The sequence below is a fragment of the Rhinatrema bivittatum genome, chromosome 6 (assembly GCF_901001135.1).
Source record: "Rhinatrema bivittatum chromosome 6, aRhiBiv1.1, whole genome shotgun sequence".
In the NCBI taxonomy this organism is placed as follows: domain Eukaryota; kingdom Metazoa; phylum Chordata; class Amphibia; order Gymnophiona; family Rhinatrematidae; genus Rhinatrema; species Rhinatrema bivittatum.
The window spans coordinates 56504280-56526146 of NC_042620.1; positions in this window are offsets into that span (position 1 = coordinate 56504280).

Genomic DNA, 21867 nt, shown 5'->3' on the forward strand with positions numbered 1-21867 from the left:
AGGGCTTGGTTAAATATTTTCATAAGGAGGGGTATTGTGCCTGCCAGTAAAGAGAGTTTGTTTTGCTTTTACTGAGATATCATCAGAACCAGAATATCTTTTTTTGTATAGTGAGTTGTATGGGTAATGCTCTAGTTCTGCTCTGCACCCATATTTGGGGGTCGAGGGGGTTCCTGAGGATGCAGAATGTATATTTACATTTTTCCCTGTGATGGTCACATGTTCAGTATGTCACACATGTGAGAACCATCTGTCAGGTGTGTCCCAGCCGAAAAAAGGTTGAGAGCCACTGCTCTAAGCAGAAAGTGGATACCTTGCCTCCATTACACAAGTTCAGCTGTCCTATTGAACTTCTGTCAGGCACCATGCCTCCCAAAGGCAGAAACTATCCGTTGTCCCAGCCTGAGACTCAGGCTATGTAGGAATATATTAAAGAGAATCTAGAGAAAGGCTTTATCCATCCATCTGATTCCCCTGCAGGAGCGGGGTTCTTTGTGAAGAAAAAGGATGGAGGGCTATGTCCCTTTATTGATGCAGGGGTCTCAACATGATAACTTGTAAGGATTTATACCCACTAACCCTCATTAGCGAACTGTTCAATTGCCTCGAAGGGGCACAAATCTTTTCCAAATTGGACCTGAGAGGTGCATACAACTTGGTACGCATTCAACTTGATGATATTTGGAAGACGGCGTTTAATACCAGAGGCAGCCACTACAAATATGTGGTATTGCCTTTTGGGCTATGTAACACTCCAGCCATCTTTCAACGCCTCATGAATGAAATCTTCCGAGATCTCCTGTACAATTTCATAGTCGTATTCCTCGACGACATTTTGATCTTCTCTAAGGACATAGACTCCCACCATGAACACGTCCACATCATCCTCCAATGTCTGAGAGAGAATCACTTGTATACAAAACTGAAAAAATGTCTGTTTGAGCGTAATCGCTTACCCTTTCTGGGATACATCATCTCTGATCGTGAGTTTTCAATGGACCCGGAAAAACTTCAGGGAATCTGCAACTGGCCTCAGCTAGAAGGCCTTCAAGCATTACAACGCTTTCTAGGCTTCACCAATTATTACCAGAGCTTCATAGCGAACTATTCTTCCATAGTTGCCCCACTCACTGCTATGACTAGGAAAGGGGTCAACACCCAAGTTTGGATGCCTAAAGCAATTGCTGCCTTCTAGAGGATTAAAGAAGCCTTTAGCTCCAGCCCTTGTCCCTTTCATCCGGATCCCAAACGTCCATTTGTTGTGGAGGTTGATGCCTCAGCAATCGGCACTGGAGCCATTCTGAGTCAACACTCTCCCACGGGAAAGCTAACCCTCTGTTCATTTTACTCTCATAAGTTTTCCCCCATGGAACAACGTTACACCGTTGGTGACTGCGAACTCCTTGCGGTCAAACTAGTGCTTCAAGAGTGGTGCCCCTGGTTGGAAGAGGCGCAACATAAGTTTACCATTTTCACTGACCACAAGAACCTCAAACATCTCAAAGAGGCTCAACTTTTGAACCCCCATCAGGCCCAGTGGGCCTTTTTGTTCGAAAGGTTTGATTTTAACCTGTGCTTTCATCCTGGTTCCAAGAAATTGCATGCTGATACGCTGTCCAGATCATTCGAGCCTGAGGACATCCCAGAAGTTCCTAGCTTCATTATCGACCCTGCTTGTATTTTCCTTGCTGTGACTAACACAGTCCCTGTTGGGAAGACCGTCATTCCCCGCCGGCTATGTGAGTGCGTCTTAAAGTGGGCCCACGACTCCAAACTGGCAGGCCACCCTGGACGTGCCAGGCACTGGAAAGGCAGCAAAGACACTTCTGCCCGCGGCGATCTCCCCTTCAGCGGCTGCCGACCCGTGCGAAGGCCTGCGCAATCGGCGCCCAGACCCACCGGGGTAAGGCCTCTAAAAAGCGCACTTACCTCCGCTGGACCCGGGCCCGAGCACGCGGCTCCCTCCGACGTCCTCCGGCCGCCCCGACCGCCGTGAAGGCCCGCCCCCGGCCGACCAGCCAGCCAATCAACAGGGGCCCTGAGGCTCCTTAAAGTGCCTGCAGCCCCGGAGTTCCTCCTCTTCTGCCCGCGGCGATCTCCCCTTCAGCGGCTGCCGACCCGTGCGAAGGCCTGCGCAATCGGCGCCCAGACCCACCGGGGTAAGGCCTCTAAAAAGCGCACTTACCTCCGCTGGACCCGGGCCCGAGCACGCGGCTCCCTCCGACGTCCTCCGGCCGCCCCGACCGCCGTGAAGGCCCGCCCCCGGCCGACCAGCCAGCCAATCAACAGGGGCCCTGAGGCTCCTTAAAGTGCCTGCAGCCCCGGAGTTCCTCCTCTTCTGCCCGCGGCGATCTCCCCTTCAGCGGCTGCCGACCCATGCAAAGGCCTGCGCAATCGGCGCCCAGACCCACCGGGGTAAGGCCTCTAAAAAGCGCACTTACCTCCGCTGGACCCGGGCCCGAGCACGCGGCTCCCTCCGACGTCCTCCGGCCGCCCCGACCGCCGTGAAGGCCCGCCCCCGGCCGACCAGCCAGCCAATCAACAGGGGCCCTGAGGCTCCTTAAAGTGCCTGCAGCTCCAGCGCCGCGCGCCGTGCGTCGCGCGCCAAAGGTGCGCGACAAAGGGGCCCGCCCCTTTGTGCGCCCCTTCGGGCAGCCCCTTCGGACTGCCCTCGAAGGACCCCGGAGACACTACCCTGGTCCCTCCGTTCATCACTCTACAATCCCTTGGCCTTGAAGCAGCGCTGCCTGCTAGTCTGCTGCCAAGACCTACCTTGTTCCTAGAACCCTGGACAAGAAAAGACAAGGAAAGACGCTGATGCAGTGAAAGTGCCTCACAGCCACTACCAGCTTATAACCGGACTATCACCCTCACAGCTGTCGCCACCTGGTGAGCATTGCAATCTTCACCATTCTTTGCTCTACATACCTGTTACCAGATGTACATTATCTCACTGTATGTAACCTGCTGCACTGTATATCAAATAACTCCCCTACTGCACCCGTCTCCACCACCCTCCTCCTCTTCTCCTCCTTAACCCCTACTACACCACCCTACCTGACTGCTAGCGGTGCCAATATGGCTGCCTACGCAATCCCTCGCATCCACCACCCACTCTCCAGAATACCTCCCCCCCCTCTCCTCCCCCGCCACACCCCCCCCTCTCCGCAAATCCCTCATCCCCATCCTTACCTCACCGCTTACACAATTCCTCGGCCTCACCACCCTCTCTATCATTCTTATCAACGCGCAATCCCTATCAAAAAAGACGCCAATCCTCAATGACCTGCTCACGGACTGCACACCAGACATCTGTGCAGTCACTGAAACATGGTTCAAAGACTCAGACACCGTCCATATAAACCAACTCCCAACCACCCTTTATGACATCTTCCCCATCCACCGACCCAAAAAAAGAGGAGGTGGAATCCTCTTAGCAGCTAAAAAATTCCTCAACCTCAAACCCATCAGCATAGCAACTCCACCCAAACTTGAAATAGGTCTATTTAGGGCAGATGCCCTGCAAATCTGTCTTGTCTACGCCCCCCCCCCCACCATCCTTGAGTCCGACCCGTCTCCCTTAATTGAATTTTTTGTAGAATGGATAAAAACTGACACCCCCTCCATCATCCTCGGAGATTTTAATCTCCACGTTGACTCTCTCCCCCCCACTGCATCCTGCGACACCTTCATTCAATCCCTCCTTGCCATAGGCTTCCGACAAATCATAGTAACCCCAACCCACAAAGCTGGCCATACGCTAGACCTGATGTTTATCAACTCTAGCTTCCAAACCACCACCACACCCACCTGCACCCCAGTGCCCTGGTCCGACCACTGCCTCATTGAAAGCCGACTCTCTGCCATGAGACCTCTTCCTAGTAACCATACACATCACACTACCATAATTTCCAGAAAAACGTGCCCCAGCGACAAACTTACAGATGCATTAGCCTCGTCCTTACCAAACCTAATCTGCTCTGACCCCGACACAGCCTTAGCGTCCTGGAATAGCCTTACAGAAGACATAGCCAATAAACTATGCCCCCTCTCTAAACGAGTCATAAACACCTCTGCGAAACCCTCCAAGCCCTGGTACACCCAAGAGCTAAAAATCCTAAAAAATAATCTCAGACAGAAAGAGAGAATATGGCGCAAGGACCCTACCCCGCAACACTCCTCTAGCTACAAAACAGCATTACACGAATACAGACTATCTACACTCAAACACAAACGTGACTTCTACTCAAAAAAAATCCATGACTATAAATTCAACCCCAAAGTGCTTTTCTCCTATGTCGCCAGCCTCACCACCCCCATCCCTCCTACCATACCAGACTCTGAGGCAGCCGCCAAATGTGAGGAACTGGCCATCTACTTCCAGAGTAAAATCGCCAACCTCCTCTCCAGATTTCTGTTCTCCAATCTCTGTGCCCCCACCACCCTTACTCCTATCCCCGCCTCATCCCAACCCACAATGGCCATTCTTGACTTCACTTCCTCTAAGGAAATCATTAGCCTCCTTCGTAAACTTAAGCCAGCTTCTCACCCTAGCGACACCATCCCCACCAAAGCGCTAATAGCCATCCCAAACAGCATAGCTAGAGCCATAGCAGACATTATCAACTGCTCCCTCACCCATGGGATGGTCCCAGACTCACTTAAGCACGCTGTCGTCAAACCCCTTCTTAAAAAACCCTCCCTAGACCCTAAAGACCCCTCCAATTTCCGCCCCATCTCCAACCTCCCTCTTATTTCCAAGCTAATGGAAAAAGTTGTTAATTCGCAACTCATGGATTACCTTGAAGATCACGCTATCCTCCATGTTTCCCAATTTGGCTTCAGAAAACATTTTAATACCGAATCCCTACTCCTCTCCCTAGCCGACTACCTCCTCAGAGGTCTGGGCCAAGGCCACAGCTACCTCCTTGCCCTCCTTGACATTTCGGCGGCTTTTGATACCATCAGCCACCACCGCCTCCTGACACGGCTAGAAAGCATCGGCATCTCAGGAATAGCTCTCGCCTGGTTCAAATCCTATCTTTCAAACAGAAAGTTCTCTGTCAAAATTGGAAACAACCTCTCTGCTTCACACCCTTTACAACAAGGAGTCCCGCAAGGCTCATCTCTTTCCTCAACCCTCTTCAATATTTATATCACCCCCCTCTGCCAGCTCCTCACTGACCTTAAACTCAAATTCTATCTCTATGCTGATGATGTTCAGATCATCATTCCCATTCATAGCTCTATATCTGACGCCCTGGAGCACTGGGAAAATTGCCTTGCAGCCATCAACTCCCTCCTCACCAACCTTCAGCTTGCCCTCAACGCAAACAAAACGGAACTCCTCCACATCTCCTCGCAACCGCCTGACCTCATACCTAATGACCCTAAACTTAACCTCCTCTCAGGTCAACCAGCTGTTAGGGACCTCGGAGTTCTCCTTGATCCCAACCTTAGCATGAAACCACAAATCAAATCTATCCTCAAAGCAGGCTTCTTCAAACTCAACGTTCTTAAGAAACTCCGACCCCTGCTGTACACCCAAGATCTCCGCACAGTGATCCAAGCCACCCTTACCTCCAAACTGGACTATTGTAATGCCCTCCTCCTAGGGCTCCCCTTATCTTCAATAAAACCCCTTCAACTTTTGCAAAACGCCACTGCAAGGCTCATTACCAACACACGCATACACGAACATATTACCCCTGTCCTCAAGGATCTACATTGGCTTCCCATCCTTTTCCGTATACACTACAAGACCCTGACCATAGTACACAAATCTATCCACACACACAACTCCAACTGGCTTGACCTCCCTTTCACTGCGCCCCTGTCCTCCCGAGCCACCAGATCTGCCAACAAAGGTAATCTACATGTACCGTCCTTGAAGGCAGCTCATCTCTCATCCACCCGTGACCGCTCCATATCCATTGCCGGCCCCGCCCTCTGGAACTCCCTACCCGTCCACTTGCGCCTTGAACCCTGCGCCATCAAATTCAAAAAGAAACTAAAAACATTCCTGTTCAACCAAGCCTACACAGAATAGACCCTCCCTTCCCTCTATTGCTCATACCCCCTAGGTGACCGCCCTTTTCCTTATATTAAGGAATCTAATCACAATGTACATTGTTGTCTTCTTGTTATGACCTCTTGTTGATTTCTTGTTGTTTAATCTATTTTCCCTACTGCTCTAGGTTAACCCCCTGCCCAGTTCGCCTCCCCTGTTGAAATGTACTTCTAAATCTTTTGTTAATATGTGAACCGGTATGATGTCCCCACTAATACCGGTATATAAAAGTTTCTAAATAAATAAATAAATATTGGTGGCCTATTATGGTGCAAGATTCACAGAACTACGTGGACTCATGACCCACTTGTGCCCAGCAAAAACCACCAACAGGGAAGACTTGGGGCTTGCTTCAGCCTCTCCCAACACCTACTGAGCCATGGTCCAGCATTTCGACGGACCTTATTACTGAATTACCTCCTTCCCAGAATAACACGGTGATTTGGGTCGTCATCAACTGTTTCTCGAAAATGAGACACTTTATCCCCTTGCCGGGCCTTCCTTCAGCCCCAGAACTAGCAAAGCTCTTCTTGAAGAACATCTTTCACCTCCACGGACTCCCCAAGGAGATTGAATCTGATCGGGGACCTCAGTTTGCTGCCAAGTATTGGCATTCCTTGTGTAGAAGGTTCGACATTTCCTTGAGTTATTCGTTGGCCTACCATCCCCAGGCCAATGGGCAGGCCGAAAGGACCAATCAGACCTTGAAGACATTCCTACGCTCCTATGTAAATGATCAGAAAAAATAATCGGTTGGATCTTCTCCCCTGGGCTGAGCTGTCGTACAATATCCATGTCGCAGCAGCCACCGACACATCCCCATTTGCAGTTGTCTTCGGACGGCAGACCCGACTGCCTCTGCCTGTTCCTCTGATGGTTCCGTCTCCATCGGCTCAATCCATGGCTCAAACCATTCGCCAAGTGTGGACTCGAGTAAAGGAGCGACTTTCGCAAGCTGCTGAATGTGCCAAGCGCACTTCTGATCTTCATAGATGACCCGCTCTACTCTTTTGACATGGCAAGAAAGTGTGGCTAAGTGCTCGACACATTCGACTAAGACTTCCTTCGCATCGTCCCTCTCTGAAATACATAGGACTATTTACTGTGATCCAAAGAGTGGGAGCTGTCTCATATCAACTCCATCTACCTCGTTCATTGGGTATCCACAACATGTTTCATGTGTCCCTGTTGAAGCCGTTGGTCCTCTCCTGGCCCTCATGCAAAGACCCTCCTGCTCCGCGTATCTCTGCAGAACCTGACACTTCTCTCCAGGTAAGAGATGTCCTCGATGTCCTCGATGTCCGGTGACACGAGGCAAGTGGGAATACATCTTAGCCTGGGAGGGCCATGAGGCCAAGGAGAATTTGTGGGAACCCTCCCAAAACATCCTTGATATGGATCTTCTGAGGACCTTCCATAGAATGTACCCTGAGAAACCAAAGCCACGTAGGGGAGGCCTAGAAGGGGGGGTACTGTTAAGCGCCCCACCTGCAGCCATCCCTCACATGGGCCTGCTCACCTTCATGGTTCCACAGCGGGTCCTGGGATGACCTCCCTCGCGGTAGTTGCCAGTCCTGCCAGGCCACCTCTGCGGTGGGATCGCTGCCGGCTTTCCCACCCAATAGTGCCATCATAAAAGGTGGTGCTATTGGGCACAAAATGGGCAGCAAAAAGACTCCTTACCTTTTCGCCGTCCATGCTGTCTTCACGGTAGAGATGTGAATCGGAACCGGAATCAGTTCAGATTCCGGTTCTGATTCACATGTGGGTTTTTTTTCATTGGGCCCGATCGTGGTTTTGTTTATCGGCTGCTTTTGGCAAGGCTTGGGGGACCCTCCTGACCCCCATAAGACTTGCCAAAAGTCCAGCTGGGGTCCGGGAGTGACCTCCTGCACTCAGACCGTCGACTGCCAGTATTCAAAATGGCGCCAATAGCCTTTGCTCTTACTATGTCACAGGGGCTACTGGTGCCATTGGTCAGCCCCTGTCACATGGTAGGAGCACAAGATGGCGCCGGCTATCCAGTGCTCCTAACATGTGACAGGGTCCGGCCAATGGCACGGATACCCTGTCTCATGGTAAGGGCAAAGAACCATCGGCGCCATTTTGATTAGTGGCAGCCGATGGCCCGGGAGATCGCTCCAGGGACCTCCACTGGACCACCAGGTACCTGTAAAAAGTTTTTTGGGGGGTCAGGAGGGTGGGGGAAGCTAAGGTATTAGTTTTAAAGGGTCGGGGTGGGTTTAGGGGTTATTTTTGTGTGCCGTTTTTCCCGCCCTCCCCCAAAATGATAAGAGAACCCCCACGATCAATATCGTGGGGTTTTCCTATCGTTTTGGGGGAGCCCCCGATTTCTGACAATTTTGAAAATATCGTCTGATATTTTCAATCGTCCGAAGCCCGATTCACATCCCTACTTCGCGGCATCCGCCCCGACTCCTACTCTTCAGGGGCAGACGCCGCCCTGACTCCACCCTTTTTACATGTGCAAAATGTCTCTTTTCACGTGTGCTAGCTTTAAAAAATGATCTCCTCTGTTCCATCAGGAACATTTGGGTTATAGTTCTGGGTTGTTCAACTGCACTTGATTGTAGCACATCTCAGATTTGGAAAGGTGAGTTATTAAATCTAAAATACAAATACAAATTTATAGACTGTAGTATTCTGATTTTTCATCTTGTTTTATCAATATAACACAAGATTACCAACTATAGATTGTTTAGAAATTGTAGCTGAAAAATCAGGAGTAGTTATGTATCCCTGAGAGATTAGATCATGTTAAGAGGTATGATTATACAAGTGGGAGAACAATTTACAACAACATTAATTATGGTTCCACTGTTGATCAATGGAGGATATACACAATACATTGTAAATATCAGAAGTAAAATTTGTTTATAACATTTACTGAGTGAATCAATCATAACCATGTTACAGCAGAGGATGCTAGATTTTTGAGAAACAAGATTTAGGTCTATGATTTCAGTCTTCACCAAGAAACCATGTCTGTGGGTCCACCAAGAATCCACAAAAATGTAGTAATGAAGTTAAGAAATATTTTTAAGCAATATTTTCTATATACTCAAGAAGGGCTATTGACCACAAATAGTGATAGAGCCAGCCATAGAACACATTTTAGACTTGCACATCTTACACTGGAGAGGACCACATTCTTCTACTGTGAGAATTAAATTTGTGTTACAGATGAAGGATATGCAGATATCACTGAGTGTTTACTTAAGTGATACCCCTAGTAGAGCAGAGGTGGCCAACTCCCGTCCTCGAGAACCAAAAACAGTCCAAGTTTTCAAGATATCCACAATGAATATACATAACATAGATTTGCATACAATGGAGGGAGTGCCTGAAAATGTATCTCATGCATATTCATTGTGGATATACTGACAGCCTGACCTGTTTGTGGATTTCAAGGACTGGACTTGGCCACCCTTGAAGTAGGATATACAACTGGCTCCAGATTTTAAAGACAGAGTGATCCAGTCCTGGTTTTACTCCATAGAATTACATGGACTTAGGAAATGAAATGACATCATTCCCCACATAGAGAAGGGCAAAATCAGGACTGAATCAATCTGCCCTCAAAATCTGGAGTCAGTTAAATACCCTAGTAGGAAGGCATCTGCAAAGTGAGCTAGATAGAAATGGTTGCAAATTAGTCCCTTAGAAGCTTGAGTATGAGTTTCCCTTTATCTTTTACTTGATTCTATTTCTTAAATAGAACATGGGGGTGGAATAAAAACCTGAATAATAAAAAATAGCAATATTAGAAATAATAATAACAATTATAATGTAATGATACAAATGAATGCACTGAGTCTTTATGAATGTTTATGAGTTTTAAGATAATACATTTTCTAGAGGAGTTCATGAATAACTATGAGCAGGCAAAGCTGGCAACATTCAGTATATTTGCTTTCTATGTTAAACTATTTGTGCTGCCATGGTCAGAATCTCCTCAGAAGATATTTTCTGTCACAAATACTGCATCTCCTTTTCAAAATGTAATTTCCTCTTGGGATCTATTGGACTTTTGTTATACATTATACATGTCATTTTCTCTATGGACAATCTGAAAACCATGTACAAATTATTCTGGTGCCATAAATATTTATATATATTTTATTGTGCCAGAGTAAACTGTATTTAAATATACTTTATGTAATTACAGCAGTGACATGAATGTATTATAAAGTTGCTGAAAGTGCTACTACAAATATTCACAATAGGCGACTATAGTAAAGCCATGGGGTTGCACGTAGTACCCTCAATGTTGATTATAAGGTGATGGGAATCCACAAACCTCAATGTTGATTATAAGGTGATGGGAATCCACAAACCCTTTTCTCCTGTCTAGAATGCTTTAATCATTGTGTGATTTAAAAAGAACGGGCCCTATAGTCTGCGGGAGCTTCCAGACAAGCAAAGTTTAAGCTACAGGACAACTGGAACATGCCTAGTGAGAAGAAAGGTGTCGGCAGTCTCCTGTGCACCTTAAAGGGAAAATTCATAATTTTGGTATCAAATATGAAATAAATCTAGCTGCCAACAGAGCAGCTAAATATAGCATAATTTTACTATATTTACCTACTCAAAGAATGGATGTTTCTGGAGCCATGGCTTGATTGGATTGAATTTTGGGGAGGGTGGAGGGAAGGGTGCCGGCCATTTTAAAGATGGTCAGCGCCATCCCATCCAGTGCTCCTACCATGTGACAGGGGCCAGCCAATGGCATGGATACTCTGTCACATGGTAAGGGCAAAGGGCCATCAGCGCCATTTTTATTAGGGGCAGCCGATGGCCCAAGAGTGGGAGATCGCTTCCCGTGCCCCCACTGGACCACCAGGTAATTTAAAAAGGTTTTGGGGGGGTTGGGAGGGTGGGGGAGGCTAAGGGGGACATTTTAAAGGGTCGGGTGGGGTTTTTTTTTTATCGGGCCATCGGCGCCATTTATATTAGTGGCAGCCAAAATGGCGCCGATGGCCCGAGAGCGGGAGATCGCGCCGGGACCCCCAGGTAATTTAAAACATTGTTTTGGGGGGGGGGGGATTCGTTTTAAAGGGTCGGGTGGGTTTAGGGGTTTTTGCAGTTTGGATCATTTGCTGAATCAAAAACTAAATATCATTCAACTCAAAATCTGCTCCCCATAACAACAAGAAAAAAGAACCCATTAAAAAAAAAAAGTGGCCTCCTGCAGCTCTAAAAGCACCTTCCCACCCTGCTACAATTGAAGCCAGGGCCCAGACTTGCCTTGTTGGGCTTCCCCAGGCACCTCCTTCCCCTCCCATTAAAATTTGCCAGGGTTGGGAAGCTACCTCCCTAACCCCCATACCCCCTTTCCACGGTCCTTGAAAAATCCTTAGGCATTTTAATGAATCTTCCTCTTTTCTGCATCGGCCCCAGGACATTTATTTATTTATTTATTTTATTTAACAGTTTTTTATACCGACCTTCATAGTAAATAACCATATCGGATCGGTTTACATTTAACAAAGGAAAAACTGGGGTAACAATTCTGGTAAACAAAAGAAAACAAACGAAAGGAATAAGTCAAAGTTACAATCAACAAGGAATGGAAAACTTGGAGGCTTAAACAAGCTGGAAGAAAGATAAAGGCAGAAGAATAATTATAGAGAGATACAACTGAGTAATGGGTTAAGGCTGAGTGCTTTAACCTGGAAATGCCAGTGTCCGTTGTTCAAGAAGCTGAGTGCCAAAAAACCTAGTAGGCGGTGAGGCTCAAACTAGTGGTTTAAAATGACACATTTAAAATGTGTTTAAATGTGTTTCAAACTAGTGGTTTAAAATGACACATTCACCTACAAGATGGTGCAGAAATGACATCCCTTCAGGACCTGCTTCTGGTATGCCCAGCACCATTTTGCTGTATGGGCCATAAAACAAAATGGTACCAGGTGCACCAGAGGCAGCTATGAAAGTACTGTCCCTTTGGCACCATCCGCCAGGTCGATGGAGCCATTTTTAAATTCCTGATGCTGTGGCAGGAGTGAGTGGGTTTTGATTCTGCCCCTAAGGATTTTTCAAGGACACCGGGGAAGGAAATTTGTGGGGCAAGATTGGGAGCCCTCTAGACCAGTCAGATTTTAACAGGGACAGTAGGAGGGGCCCATAGAGGTTGCAGCTGCTCTAGGGCCTTAGGCTCAATTTCTTATTTGTGGTGATAGTGGGAACTGAATGGGACCAGGGAGACCCTGGTTGGGCTCTGGGAGGCCCAGCCAGACAGACCCAGGTCTCAGGATCATTTGTGGCAGGGTGGGAGTGCTTCTGAGGTTCTAGGAGGCCAAGGTTTTGTTTTTTTTATAATTATATTTTTTAACAATTTTTGGTTCGTTCCATTCAGAATGAACAGAATATGGCTTTATTCATTGTATTTTAGGCATTTATTTTAAATAAATGCATATCCCTGGTGCTGAATGATTTTCAGATAACAGGGAATGAGACAAATTAAGAAATTCTCAGGGACACCAATCCAACAACCTCTGTTCTGGACCTTTTCCCTTCTCAGTTTATTAAATGTTCTAGGGATAAGATATTGCTTGGTCTAGAGAAATGATCAAATCAACATTAAAGAAGGGCAAGCCCTTCTTTAATGTGGTATGCCCTCTATTGAATGTGGTATGCCCTTTATTGAAAAAACCACTATAAATCAGCATTATTCAAATAATCTAATTTTTGTGTAAATCTTGACAGACTGAGCAGAGTTTCTACAAGTAATGAATCATATTAGAAACATAGAAATGTGCTGGCAGAAAAATACCATACAGCCTATATAGTCTGCCCATGCAAACCAATGGCTCAGCTCTACAATCCCTACCATTTCTTTAAAGAAACCCAATGCTTGTCCAGTCCTATGCTTTCTTGAATTCAGATACTAGCCTCATTTTCCCCACCTCCACTGAGAGGCTGTTTTGTGTGTCTGCCAACCTTTCTCTAAATAAATATGTTCTTATGTTACACCTCAGTCTACCCCCTTTCACCTTCATCCTCTGACCCCTCGTTCAGATCAGAAGATTACAGAAGTTGGCCATAGAGGCAAACACTCATAATAAATCTTTTTAAAATATATCCAAAGCAGAAAGCCTCTGAGGAAGTCATTTGGGTTGTTAGATGATTGAGGGGTTAAAGGGGCACTAAGGGAAGGTAAGGCAATCATGGAAAGACTAAGCAAATTCTTTGCTTTGGTGTTAACTGAAGAGGATGTAGATGAGATACCCGTTGTGGAGAAAGTTTTCAAGGATGACAATTCAGATGAATTGAATCAAATCACAGTGAATCTGCAAGATGCGGTAGGCCAACTGACAAACTGAAGAGTAGTAAATCACCTGGACTAGATGGTATATACCCCAGAGTTCTGAAAGAACTCAAAAGTGAAATTTCAGACCTATTACAATTAGGGGTACGTTTTAAAAGACAGCGCGCACGTACTTTTGTTCGCGCATCAGGCGCGAACAAAAGTACACTGGATTTTATAAGATACGCACGTAGCTGAGCGTATCTTATAAAAACCAGGGTCGGCGCACACAAGGGGGTGCACATTTGTGCAACTTGTGCGCGCCGAGCCATGCACACGCTGCCCGTTCCCTCCGAGGATGCTCCGAAATCAGAGCGGCCTTGGAGGGAACTTTCCACCCCTCCGCACCTTCCCTTCCCTTCCCCTCCCTAACCCACCCTCCCGGCCCTATCTAGACCCCCCCCCCCACCTTTATCTGAAAAGTTACTACTGCGTCCCGGGCTTGCGTGCGCCGCCGAGCCTATGCAAAATAGGCTCAGCGTGCACAGGGGGGTTTTAAAAGGGTTACGCGTGTACCTTATGCGTGTAACCCTTTTAAAATCTGGCCCTTAATTTGTAACTTATCATTAAAATTATCTGTGGTACCTAAAAACTGGAAGGTGGCCAATGTAATCCGAATATTTAAAAAGAGCTCCAGGGTGATCTGAGAGACTATAGACCGGTGAGCCTGACTTCAGTGCCAGGAACAATTGTGGAACTGTTATAAAGAATAAAATCACAAAACATTTTGATAGACACAATTTAATGGGGCACTACCAGCATTGATTTATCCAAGGGAAATCTTGCCTCAAAAATCTCCTACATTTTTTTGAAGTGGTGAATAAACATGTGGACAAAGGTGAACCGATAGATTTGGTTTTATATATTTTCAGAAGGTGTTTGACAAACTCCCTCATGAGACGCTTCTAAGAAAACTAAAAAGCCATAGGATAGAAACATAGAAATGACGGCAGAAGGAGACCAAATGGCCCATCTAGTCTGCCCCGCAAATTTTCTCTCTCATACTTATCTGTTTCTCTTAGCTCTTGGTTCTATTTCCCTTCCACCCCCACCTTTAATGTAGAGAGCAGTGATGGAGCTGCATCCAAGTGAAATATCTAGCTTGATTAGTTAGGGGTAGAAGCCGCCGCAATAAGCAATCTGCACCCATGTTTATTTGTTTTACCCAGACTGTTATACAGCCCTTATTGGTTGATTTTCTTCTCCCATGCCGTTGAAGCAGAGAGCTATGCTGGATATGCATCGAAAGTGAAGTATCAGGCACATTTGGTTTGGGGTAGTAACCGCCGTAACAAGCCAGCTACTCCCTGCTTTGCGAGTGCGAACCCTCTTTTCTGGATGTGTGAAGTATCAGTTTTTCTTCTCCCCTGCCGTTGAATCAGAGAACTATGCTGTATATGCATTGAAAGTGAAGTATCAGGCTTATTTGATTTGGGGTAGTAACCGCCGTAACAAGCCAGCTACTCCCCTCTTTGTGAGTGTGAATCCTTTTTTCCACATTTCCTCTTGCTGTTGAAGCTTAAAGTGATTTTGGAGTCACAGTAAGCCTGTGTATGTTTATTTAATAAGGGTATTGACTCCAGGCAGTAGCCGTCATTCTGGCGAGTCACCCACTCTTCATTGGCAGCCTCTTGACTTTATGGATCCACAGTGTTTATCCCATGCCCCTTTGAAGTCCTTCACAGTTCTGGTCTTCACCACATCCTCCGGAAGGGCATTCCAGGCATCCACCACCCTCTCCGTGAAGAAATACTTCCTGACATTGGTTCTGAATCTTCCTCCCTGGAGCTTCAAATCGTGACCCCTGGTTCTGCTGATTTTTTTCCTTCGGAAAAGGTTTGTCGTTGTCTTTTGATCATTAACACCTTTCAAGTATCTGAAAGTCTGTATCATATCACCTCTGCTCCTCCTTTCCTCCAGGGTGTACATATTTAGATTCTTCAATCTCTCCTCATACGTCATCCGATGAAGATCCTCCACCTTCCTGGTCGCCCTTCTCTGTACAGCCTCCATCTTGTCTTTGTCTTTTTGAAGGTACGGTCTCCAGAACTGAACACAGTACTCCAGGTGAGGCCTCACCAAGGACCTGTACAAGGGAATAATCACTTCCCTTTTCTTACTCGATATTCCTCTCTCTATGCAGCCCAGCATTCTTCTGGCTTTAGCTATCGCCTTGTCGCATTGTTTCGCCGACTTCAGATCATTAGACACCATCACCCCAAGGTCCCTCTCCTGCTCCGTGCACATCAGCCTTTCCCCCCCCATCGAATACAGTTCATTCGGATTTCCACTCCCCATATGCATGACTTTGCACTTCTTGGCATTGAATCTCAGCTGCCATATCTTTGACCACTCTTCCAGTTTCCTTAGATCCCGTCTCATTCTCTCCACTCCTTCCGGCGTGTCCACTCTGTTGCAGATCTTAGTGTCATCCGCAAAAAGACAAACCTTACCTTCTATCCCGTCCGCAATGTCGCTCACAAAGATATTGAACAGGACCGGTCCCAAAACCGATCCTTGTGGTACACCGCTTAAAACCGCTCTCTCTTCAGAGAGAGTTCCATTTACCATCACACATTGTCTTCTGTCCGTCAACCAATTTGCAATCCAGGTCACCACCTCGGCACTCACTCCCAAGCTTCTCGTTTTATTCACCAGTCTCCTGTGCGGAACCGTATCAAAAGCTTTGCTGAAATCCAAGTAGATGACATCGAGCGCTCTTCCTTGATCCAATTCCTTGTTTACCCAGTCAAAAAAGTCAATCAGATTTGTCTGACAGGATCTTCCCCTGGTGAATCCATGTTGCCTCTGGTCCATTAATTCTCCTGACTGTAGATAGTTCACTATTCTCTCTTTCAACAGTGACTCCATTACTTTTCCCACCACCGAAGTGAGGCTGACCGGTCTGTAGTTGCCAGCCTCCTCCCTGTTCCCACTCTTGTGAAGCGGGACCACCACCGCTCTTCTCCAATCTCTTGGTACCACTCCTGTTTCTAGGGATCTATTGAACAGGTCACACAGCGGACCCGCCAGAACATCTCTGAGCTCCCTCAGTATCCTTGGATGAATCCCATCAGGCCCCATGGCTTTGTCCACTTTCAGGTTCTTTAGCTGTTCCCATACATTCTCTTCTGTAAAAGGATTTTCATCTATTCCTCTTCCCTCCAGTTTCTTGTTGTGTAAAGATGGTCCTTCTCCAGGGTCTTCTTTAGTGAACACAGAGCTGAAGTATTCGTTTAATATTTCTGCCATTTCTTCATCTCTCTCCATACATTGATCATTACCACCTTTCAATTTCCTATACCACTTTGGACCTTTCTCTTTTCGCTGATGTATCTGAAAAATGTTTTGTCACCATTTTTTATCTCCTTGGCAATCCTCTCTTCCGCTTGACTTTTTGCCAACTTGATTAATTTCTTTGTCTCCCTCAGTTGATACAAATATTCTTCTTTGTGTTCCTCCCTTTGGGAACTTTATATTTCTTGTATGCTGTTCTTTTAGCTTTAATTTTGTCAGCCACCTCCTTTGAGAACCAGATAGGTTTCAATTTTCTTTTGCTTTTCTTTACATTTCTAACATATAGAGCAGTTGCCTTGGTGATTGCTCCTTTTAGATTGGTCCACTGCTGATCCACATCTCTTTCATTCTCCCATCCTTTTAGTTCTTCCTCCAGGTACTTCCCCATTTCCTCAAAGTCTGTGTTTTTTGAACTGTAAAACTCGGGTCTTTGTGGTTCTTTTCCCTATTCTTTTAGTGATATTAAACCATATCGTTTGATGATCACTGGTGCTGAGGTGGGTGCCCACCTGGACATCGGAGACATTATCTCCATTAGTGAGCACTAAGTCTAGAATAGCTCCTTCTCTCGTGGGTTCCAACACCATTTGTTTGAACAAAGATACTTGCATGGCATCCACTATCGCTCTGCTATTTTTAGATTCTGCAGATGGGATTTTCCAGTCTACATCTGGCATATTAAAGTCACCCACGATCACCACTTCTCCCTTCTTACCTATCTTATGGATGTCTTCAACCAGATCTCTGTCCAGCTCTTCCTTTTGGTTTGGAGGCCTGTAAACCACTCCAATATAAATGGATGGTCCGTCATCTTTTTTTAGGTCAACCCATAGTGCTTCTTCCTTGCCCCAACTTCCTTGCAGCTCAGATGCTTGGATGTTGTTCCTGACATAAAGAGCCACACCTCCCCCTTTTCTATCCACTCTGTCCTTCCTTAACAAGTTATAGCCTGGTATTGTTGTATCCCATTCATGAGATTCTGTGAACCATGTCTCTGTGATAGCAACAATGTCCAATTCTGCCTCTGTCATTAGGGCCTGTAGATCTGGGATTTTATTTCCCAAACTATGAGCATTTGTGGTCATAGCCTTCCAGGTACTCTCTTTAAGGTTATTGCTTTTCCTGGACTCCTTATGAGACTTTGGTTGAGATTTGTTATTCACTTCACTCATTCCTTTTGCGGTTGTGCCACTGTTGACAGAGTTATCTATCTGAATTAGATTTTTCTTTTGGTTATGGAACTTGAAATTCTGCATGCATTGTGTTTTTTTTCTCATTTCTGGTAACACGTCAATGTTTTTCTCAAGAACTTCATTAGTTTTTAATATAGAGAAGGCTTTTTGTTCTTTTTGCATCTGGTACATTGTGTGTCTCCTTATCACAGGTCTAATTCTACCAGAGCCCACTGTAATCCTGGATTTTAAAGAATTTCTTAATGACCTGTTTGAGTGGGGGGGGTGTACCTGTTGGCTGCCCATCTGTCAAGAATGGGTGACTGTGGGGCCTACCTGAGCCTAATGAATCTCCTTTTCTTGACTCTTGGTTTTTCTGTGATATTGGGGAATTAATTTCTGAGTAATGCAATGTGGGTGTAATACTTGTAATTGAAGCTAATTGAGCTTTAACCTCAGTCAGCTCCTTTTTCAATGTAGAGAGTTGTGCACAAATTGGGCAAGCTCTAAGTTTCCAGATGCTTTCCCTGAGAATACAGGCTTCACAGCAGTTACATTGGATAGTCCTCATTTTGGTAATATTTGATTTGTATTTCCTTGACCTATCAATGTACTAATTTATCTTGCTGCTAATGTTAAGTTAGGCAGTCTTTATTAGAAAACAAGCCCCAGGGGTGGGTGGGTAGAGGGGTAGGGTGAGAGGGAGTCAAACAGTTTAATCTGGGACAAGCTGGGTAAAGCAGGGCACTTCCTGGAGCAATAATAGTCCTCTATTAAATGATCTCTCAGTACTTATGTGCCAATGTTAAACAGATTATAAAGATAGCTCTACAATAAGAGAAATGCAGGTATGCTGAATCTAAAAGCAAACGAATTAGCAAAGAACCAGACCAAATATATACTCCAGCCACTTCACTGACCACAATGGCTCTCCTTCTCACTAACTTTACCTCCCCCAAGGTCTGAGACACACCCAATCCAGTTAGATGAGGTCACTTCTGGAAGTGTATCTGTCCTTTGATCAATTGCTTTAAAACAGACTTTATGCCCCAATATAAAAATTTGACCAGATTATTTATGCCAGCTAACTCCAAAAAGAGAGAGATTTTACAGATTAAAAGCTGGACTGCTTTTCTGTGGGGTTTTTTTTTGTTTGTTTTTTTTTTTTTTACGTTATGGCAGAGCAACCAAACAGCAAATTAACTTCAAGAATATATCTTACTAACAAGAAATGAAACACAGGCAGGAATTATTCACAGAAGCTTTCCACAAAACTTGAAAGTAATAAGCAGAGTACTTATCCAAAATGCAAAATCACAATGCAAATTCCAGTAGCACAAGGAGAAAAACCTTCCAGCCTCTTCACTGACCACAATGGCTCTCATGGATAGGATAGGAGGCAATGTACTTTTGTGGATTATAAACTGGTTACAAGATAGGAAACAGAGAGTAGGATTAAATGGTCTTTCACAGTGGAAAAAGGTGAACAGTGTAGTGCCTCAGGGATCTGTACTTGGACTGGTGCTTTTTAAAATATTTATAAATAATTTGGAAAAGGGTACAATGAGTGAGGTAATAAAAATTGTGTATGAAAAAATTATGCAGAGTGGTTTAATCTCAAGCGGGTTGTGATAAATTGCAGGAGAACCTTGTGAGACTGGAAGATTGAGTTTCAGAATGGCAGATGAAATTTAATATGGATAAGTGAAAGGTGATTCATAAGGGAAAAATAACCCTTACAGTAGTTAAACGATGTTACGTTCTATCTATACCAGGAAAGAGATCTAGTCATCATAGTGGAAAACATTGAAATCATCAGCTCAGTGTGCTGTGGTGATCAAAAAAGCAAACAGAATGCTAGGTATTATTAGAAAGGAAATGTCAAATAAAATGGTGGATGTCATAATGCCTCTGTATCACTCCATGGTGAAACCGCAAATTGAACACTGTGTGGAGTTCTGGTCACATCTCAAAAAAGATATAGTTGCACTGGAGAAAGTGCAAAGAAAGGCTACCAAGATGATAAGGGGCATGGAACGGCTGCCCTATAAGTAAAGGCTAAAGTGGTTAGGGCTTTTCAGTTTGGAGAAGAGAAGACTGGGAGTCTACAAAATCATGAAAGGTCTTGATTGAACAAGTTAATATAAATTAGTTATTTACTCTCTCAGATAATAAAAGGACTAGGAGGCAATCCATGAAGTTATCAAGCAACTCATTTAAAACAAATCAGAGAGAATTCTTTTTTCGTTCAATGCACAGTTAAGCTCTGAAATTCATTGCCAGAGGATGTGGTTATGGCAGTTAGTGTAACTGGGTTTAAAAAGGGTTTGGATAAGTTCCTAGAGGAGAAGTCCATAAACTGCTGTTAATCAATAAGCAATAGTAGCTTGGGATCTATTTAATGTTTGCGTACTTGCCAGGTACTTGTGACTTGGTTTGGCCACTGTTGGAAACAGGATGCTGGGCTTGATGGACCCTTGGTCTGATGCAATATGGCATATCTTATGCTTTTATGTACATAAATTCTCAAGTGAAATTTAGACCAAAACAGCACTAAGATGTTATTGTTGGCTGTGAGAGATATTTTTTTTTATGATCCTTTGTTAAGGAAGTTTCAAAGGTAACAATTTTACTTGGGTTGAAATGAGAACTGCCTTTCATACCGTTGCTCAGCTATGCAATTGCATAGATTGAAAGATTTTGGTGTAGGAGGATTTTTGTGTAGGAGATGGTTTAGATTATTTTTGTAAATTCAGTTCCAAAGGATTGTGCCGGGTGACTGCTATTCTTCCCTCCACTCTCATAGCTGCAGTGTCTCGCAAGGGTCCATACTTGTTCTGCAACTGTTTAATTTCTATCTGAAGCCATTGAATGATCTATTAAGAACCAGTGATTCCAGGTTTTATTTATGCTGATGACATTTAGTTGGTTATCCCATTAGACTCAGTTGCTGAGATAGATGAAGGGTAGATTAAAAAACGGATTAGAGCAGATTTACTGGTGGATGACTCCAAAGAAAATGTTATTAAGTTATTCAGAGACAGAGGTCCTTAAAGAAAGTAAAGTGTCATCCTTTTCTTTTAGCTTGGATGGAACCTTTTGGACTTGTAAGCAGTATGGGCCGGATTTTAAAACCTACGTGTGCGGCGAACATTTGTGCGCGCTACCCGGCGGGCACAAATGTACGCCCGATTTTATAACATGTGCACGCAGCTGCGTGCACATGTTATAAAATACAGGGTCGGCGTGCGCAAGAGGGGTGCACAATTGTGCACCTTGTGTGTGCCGAGCAGCGCTGCCTTCCTCCATTCCCTCCCAGTCTGCCCCCCAGCCCTAAGCTAAACCCCCCTAAAAAAATTAACTTACAAGTTACGCCTGCCTTGGGCAGGTGCAAGTTGTGTGCACTGGCCGAGTGCAGTTGCGCGATCCCGGGCACAGCAGCAAATTGCCGCTGTGCCTGGAGACTCCAGCCCTGCCCCTCCCCGCCCACACCCTGCCCATGCCCCGCCCCTTTTTGCAAGCCCCAGGACTTACACACGTCCTGGGAGCTTACGCGCGCCACCAGGCCTTTTGAAAATAGGGCTTTAAAACCTGCCCTTATGTTTCCAGGCTTGAAAATATTTAAGATGAAAATGTATCTATGAAAGCATGTGGCCCAAGCTATCTAAAAATCTCTAATTTACGCTTAAGTAAATTCAGAGATTGTGCCCCTATCTATCCATGCCTTCCATGATAGCTATAGTCTTGGCTTTCATAGCACCTTAAATAGACTTCTATAATAGTATTTTACTGGGTCTTCCATGAAAAAATAAATACAGCAGGAGTAGGTAACTTCAGTTCTCATGTGCTGCAAACAGATTTCATAATGAATATGCATGAGATATACATAGCATACAATGGTGATAGTCCTTACAAATGTATGTCATGGATAAACTACAAACCAGTTAGCCTGACTTCAGTGCCAGGAAAAATAGTGGAAAATGTTCTAAATATCAAAA